General features: G+C 37.6%; 1 protein-coding gene across 1 annotated transcript in view; it reads right to left on the bottom strand.

The window, feature by feature from the left end:
• Positions 1 to 4,136: 4,136 nt before the first annotated feature.
• The window catches only part of RBFOX1 (RNA binding fox-1 homolog 1), an 818,832-nt gene continuing 816,642 nt past the window's right edge, over positions 4,137 to 6,326 (bottom strand). The window contains exon 18 of the mRNA XM_030459827.1: positions 4,137 to 6,326. This exon is cut by the window's right edge and continues 548 nt beyond it. The gene's annotated coding sequence lies outside the window, so the exon portion shown is untranslated.

A 6,326-nucleotide genomic window follows, 5' to 3' on the forward strand; every position in this document is an offset into this window, starting at 1 on the left:
GATAATAGGATGTTGGATCATTGCTCTTCTCAGTGAAGATCAAAAGTTGTGCCCAAGAAGATGTGAAACAGAGCTTCTAGAAGAATAAAGGTGAGGATAGCAGAGGCAGTGAGAGCTGCAAGTACAACTGCTCACTTGACAAAAAAAGTGGCAATTCTGTGGGTGGCATAATCAAGCACAAGTGGGAGTGTTATAGCCATGATCTTCCATGCTTCCTTGAGCATTGCAGAGCTGAGATTACCAGCTCTCAATTCAACAGTTGACAGAATTTTGTAAAAATCTGAACTCCATTTTAATAACCCTGGAAAAGCCTCTAAAGCCTCCCTCCTGGTAATAATTTTCTGCTTTATAAGCCACCAGAAAGCCTGTGTGTTTTATGTTAAGTCTGTTGTGAATGCCTTGAATTTAATTTTTTTATTATTATTCTTTTTTTAGGAATGTGTTTTAAGTTTCCAGCCTTTGAAACTCTTGACCCCCTTTAAAAGGCAGCTGCTGGAAGCTGTCATGGACATCTAGACAATGCACTCACTTTTTCTACAAGGTATGTGCAGCCCAGTTTTTACTTCAATTGCCCTTGTGATCCCTCCTCACCACCTGCTTCCCACTGTTATGCAAGAACCTCCTTTTGTTAGAAAGCATCAACAACAAATGAGGTTAAACTCTGTCCCCCACTGCTGGCCTTGAAGCTTTGTGGTCTCTCTCATGACACCTTTGTGCATGACAATGTTGAAAACAATCTTTAGTCTTGGGATGGGAATCAAATTCCTGAATAAATCAGGAATTACTTTTAGTGGAAGATTGTTCCCTAAATTACATTCATGCACCTTGTTATTACATTTCACAAGAAGTATCAGAGAGGATGATGGGAAACAGAATAGCACCTACTGTAGGTATCTATTTCCCATAGAAGCCATTAGGGCAAGTTTATTAACCTGTTGGGGTTGTAAATAATATATTCAATCCAATATTTGGGGATACCTGGGGTTTGAATTGGTACTGATCTTAGTCTAATGTTTCCAATTTCAGGAACTGAAACACATTACTCTGTGCCTTTGCCAGCATGCAAAATGTTAATCTTGATAGATCCCATTAATCTTTATAGAGAGCACTTTTTGCTCCACTTATATTTCAGGATCTTAACTCCTCAACATAAGGATGCTTTAGCTCTTTATATTGAGAACACTGCACATTTATTTTAATTGGATAACTGAGCTTTTCTGCTTACTGAGCTGTCTGCCTGACATTTGCAAAATGCAGCTTTTTTTTTTTTCTCCCCAACATAACCTAACTGCTCATTTTCATAAGGCCTGTCATCCAAAATGCAGAACTTAATCCTTAATTAGTTGTCATATTTGTTTAGATGTTATACATCATCCATCGGACTCAACTATTTGGTTTACTGTCCTTTCATAATGTTCATGAAATTATTATTTCAGCTTGCACTGATGTTTTATTTATCAGTTTTCCTATGTACTGAACTCCTGACTTCTGGGCCTTTTGCTAAAACAATAGGATCATGGTATGGGTTAGGCATGCAGGCTGCCCAGCTTAGATCAAAGCTACCAAAGCAAACTGAGCTGAGCAGTGCTAGGGGTGCAGCAGACTGAAGAGCTGTAAAGTACCTTAAACACAACAAGCTTTTCTCCAGTTTGGATTTTCAGCTGTAAATCTCTCTTTGGAATCAAGAGCCTAGAGCAAGCCAGCCTGTCTCAAGGGAAAAAGAGGGGACACTTCCCTGTCATCCCTGCAAGCAAAATGGGGTAATGGAAGCAACTTGTCACTCTGCTTGATGCAGAACAAGGACTGGAACCCACAGTAGAGTCCAAACCACCTGACTACTGAATGAGTTTTTCTTTGTGACTAATTATTTAAGTAAAATAAAAGGTCCTTAAGACAAACTGAGAAAAATGTGACCCTATATTCACAGGGCAGCAATGCATTGGAAGAAAATTGTATTAGCAACTGTATTAAGTTGGGCCAAAATAAGATTTCAAAAAACATCTCCCACATACATTTGCAAGTGCTTTGAACACAGTTTCAGTCACCTCTGCTTCACCTTCCACCCCAAACTCTTAGTATCCCTAACTGCAAAACACATAAACCAAGATAACTTACCTGAAGCACCCTGGTACAACATCAAGTAGGAATCTAAATAGTTTGACAGTACCACATCTCCACAGAAAGCTAAACCACAGCTGAGCAGGAGCCCCTGGCCATGAGTGCTGCTTGACTGGACACCTAAAATGACGCTGATGTTTCCAGGACCCTTCATGGATATAATCTGAAGTATCTGCTCTTTGCAAAAGGGCAATCTGCATATTTCATTGCTTTGTGTGTAGCAGATGTTAAATCCTAGCCAGTGAAAAGTGCTCAGGTATTCACATGACTCTCTCAACTCCACTGATGTTGCATTTACATTCATCCTCTGTGAGGATGTAGGAAAGGTACCACAAAAATACAAACCAGTATGACATAAAAGCCTTTCTTTTCCAAGTGAAGAAAGCAAGGAGCAGCTCTTGGATCTGGAAATACTTCTTATCCTTTGCTTCATGCTAATCTCAGTCTTACCTCATTAAAGGATTCAAGTTGATGACACAGTGGCACGTACAACCTGGATTTCATATCCACTGCGCTCCTTGTGACATGCCACAAGACAATGGCTGGCATGCAAAACACTAAGTGCTGGAGAGGCAGAAAAGGTGCCAGAGAAGAATTTCCCCTCCAGACAAAAAGTAGACATCTCCATGGATGTATGAATCAAGTTAGGTTTTGTAAGGACTCAAGTTCTGTTCTGGAAAGATGTGGCATAAAGCTCATGTTACAGTGTGAGGTGAAGCCAATGCCCTTCAGCAATAAATAAAGTATTATGATAAATTTTTATAATACTTGTAAGAAGACTGGTTTTGATGACACTTTCATAAATTCTTCAAAGGCTTCCCCAAATCAGAGTATCCCTTCTGATCTCATCTCCCACTCAAATATTCTCTTCCCACTGAAGCAAGGTAGCTCTTTTTTTTTTTTTTTTTTTTTTTTTTTCCTCCTTTAGGGAGGAAATAATTTGAACAGCTTTTTTTTTTTTCTCATCTGTACTGTAAAACTGAAAAAATGTGGCAATAAGAACATGTCAAACTTGTAAAAAAAAAAAAAAAAACACTTCAGGTAAAATACTGCAGTGCAGCACAACAGCAATTGAAAGAGGACAAAGTTCCCAGAACATGAAAGAAGATTAAGTAACCATATTCAAGATTACTTCCTTTGCCATTACAGCCAAAGAGAACACTGTCACTGTATCCCTCATGGATGGTGTGGAGACTACACTTGAACATCTAGTGCTCATATTTTATATAAAGATATAAAGTAAGCATAGCATAATACCTCCCCTCCATCCCAAACATCAGGGTTTAATCCCCTAGAAGGTTCCAAGAACTTTGTAGAGTAAAACTTCCTGCTAAACTGCAGAACATGCAATATTTCATACTTTATGTCTTTTTTGTCCTCTGCTAAATTCCTATATAAGAGGAACCCAGGTAGAAAAGCCATATAATTCTGTTGCCATGCAGGTGACATGATTAATGGCACATGAATCCAACCAGCCCCATCGTGACCTTTCTGACTGGTGGTTTAGTCTAGACCATAAGCAGGTCTTTGCTCTGACCTGTGTGACAAACCTTGTAGGACAAGGAGCCTTCCAGAACAGAGTTATCTTTCCTTCTTCCACTATACCTGCAGGTGCACAGATGTAGAAGCTGGAAAAGAGAGCTAAAGAGAAGGCAGCACCTGGCTGAGCAGCTACAGCCACCTTCTCTCTCAGAGGTCAGATGCAGCTCAGAGGGATTTTTGTGATCTTCTCAGGTGAAACACCCTGTTTTCATGAAGTTTGGGAGATGCCTTTTATTTCCTTCCTATGAACACAAACAAGTTATCTTCTGGCTCAAAACCAAGTTATCTTCTGCTTGGTCCTGTGGCTGAGACTATTGCCCCCCTCCCATACTCACACAATCTCTGCCCAGCAGGCTCCCAAACCCCCCTTGCCCAGCCCCCCAAACCCCTGCACCCTGGCAGCTGGTGTGGCTGCAGAGAGCACTTCCACCAACACAGGGAAAAGGAAAAGCAAAATGACTTTGAACACCAACATCTTTTTACCTTTTCAGACTAAGCTTTTATTTTGATATTACAAACCATTTTTCTTTATTCACAAATCACGGTTGTGATATAAACACTAATTTCTAAAGACAGATATACACATTTGCTGGGTTTGTAGGGTTTTGGGTTGGGTTTTTCTTTTTTTTAAATCTGTTCAGAAGTCACTATATTCCACATATGGTAGTAATAATTTTTTTTTCATAATTCATATTATCAGTAGTTATTTATATAAGTGAAAACATTCCCAATATATATTGTAAAAAATTTTCAAATGCTTTTCTTACATAACTATTTCAGACATACATTTTAAAATGACTACTAGAAGTACTGTAGGAGCTTTATAAACAAAATATTTTCTAATATGCACCCTCAACCTTTCAAGAACATTTTAATAGACTAAAATGCCACACAATCATTCAGAGAGTGGGAGTTGTAAAGCCACCTCATGAAAGTTAAAATTGCAAATAAATTCTCTTATTCCCCACATTAGACATTTTGTGTGTGCAATTCCAAAAAAGATGTATCCTTCATACTTGGAAGCCTACCATTTGGTAAACATTTTTTCAAGTTGCTTTTATCGTGGTATTTAAATGAAATATAGGTTTTTTTACTACTTTTTTTTTTTTTTTTTAATAGGAGGCTTGTCTTCTATCTCTTATATAATAAATGTGGGGATTGAACTCAATAAATTTCAGCTCTTTCCCTCACCAGTATAAATATATGTTACTGCCCCATTTTTTTCATTGATTAATATAGTCTCTTTCTCTCTCTCTTTTTTTTTTTTCTTCAATTTTAAAGATAATTTATTTTTCATCCTTAGATATAAATGCTACAGAAACTTGGTTTTCAAATCTTGTGAAACTTTATTGATGGTTATTGTTCAACTGATCATACTGCATGCACATACGATGACAAAGAGAAAGCCTGATCACAAACACTTTTTTTTTTCTTTTTCTTTTTAAAGCAGAGTTGTTATAGCAAGTTGGCAGGTTCACAGCAGGTGAGTTGATCATTTACTAAGGTGCTTGCCAGTAGGCAGGCACGTTACACATGAGGATATAACTACCTGCAGGAAAACTGCAGCAAGACAGTTTCCTGCTTTATTTATTTAAATACAAAAACAAGAAGACCCGTGACAAACACCCCAACTTAGGTTAACTTGTAAACAGGACAACATGGAAAGAGTCCAAACATATGCACAGACAAACTGCAATTTTTCAACTAGGCTTGAAACCTCCACCTGGGCATCTGCTGGGCTGCTCCTGCCAAACCCCTGCCAAGCAGCCTTCTCCAGCCACTGCTCAGCCAGAAGAAGGTCCCTTTTTTTTTTTTTTTTTGTCCCAGTTGAAAAGTTGTCTTGGGCCCAATCTTTAGAAAAATGGCCTTGGTTTGAAAATGAAACAGGGGCGAGTTGTCATGCCTTGAAAAATTGCAGGTTGTTTACACGACACAGTCATGTTTCAAAAAGTACCAAGCTGATGAAAATACCATGATTATCTCTACTCCATGATTGCAATACTTGTAAAATGCTTATATAAATCTGAATATGATTATCATATAATTCCATAAAAATGATACGTCTGTCTCTAACAGTTGGTCTACTAGGCTAAATCTAAAGCATCATAGGCTGTGTATTTCTAGAACTTAACAACTCCACTGCACGGATGTAAATTTTATACATTTTTTTTTTTTTTTTTTTTTTTTTACTGGTACAAAGAATTTAAGTTTTTATTACTTTCTTTTTTTGGAAAAAAAAGAAAAAAATAGAAACAGTGCTTTTATTACCTTTTTATTATTGTTTTTTTTTTTTTCCCTCCCATAATATAAAAGTCAGCAATGATATCAATAATTTATTTTACTGGAAGAAATATAAAAAGAATGCTTGTTAATGGTCTAACTAGCTCTTTTTTGCCTAAATAACTAGTTATGGTTAAATAGCTGAATACTGCCTGGTGGAATGCTTTAAAAGGGTGTCTTCGGACAGCTTTTAATCTGATTTTTTTTATGTACAAGTGTCGAGAAAAGCACCCCTAATAACATAACCTTTGGCTTTGAACAAACAGTGAATAATTTAAGACAGCTGATATATGATAGTTGGTGCAGTGGGGCCCCTTTTTGCTTCATTAATTAATATTTTAGCCAAACCCCAGCCCCATGTCCCCCGTTTTCCCCCCTCCCTCTCA

This window comes from Calypte anna, chromosome 14, assembly GCF_003957555.1.
Source record: "Calypte anna isolate BGI_N300 chromosome 14, bCalAnn1_v1.p, whole genome shotgun sequence".
In the NCBI taxonomy this organism is placed as follows: Eukaryota; Metazoa; Chordata; class Aves; order Apodiformes; family Trochilidae; genus Calypte; species Calypte anna.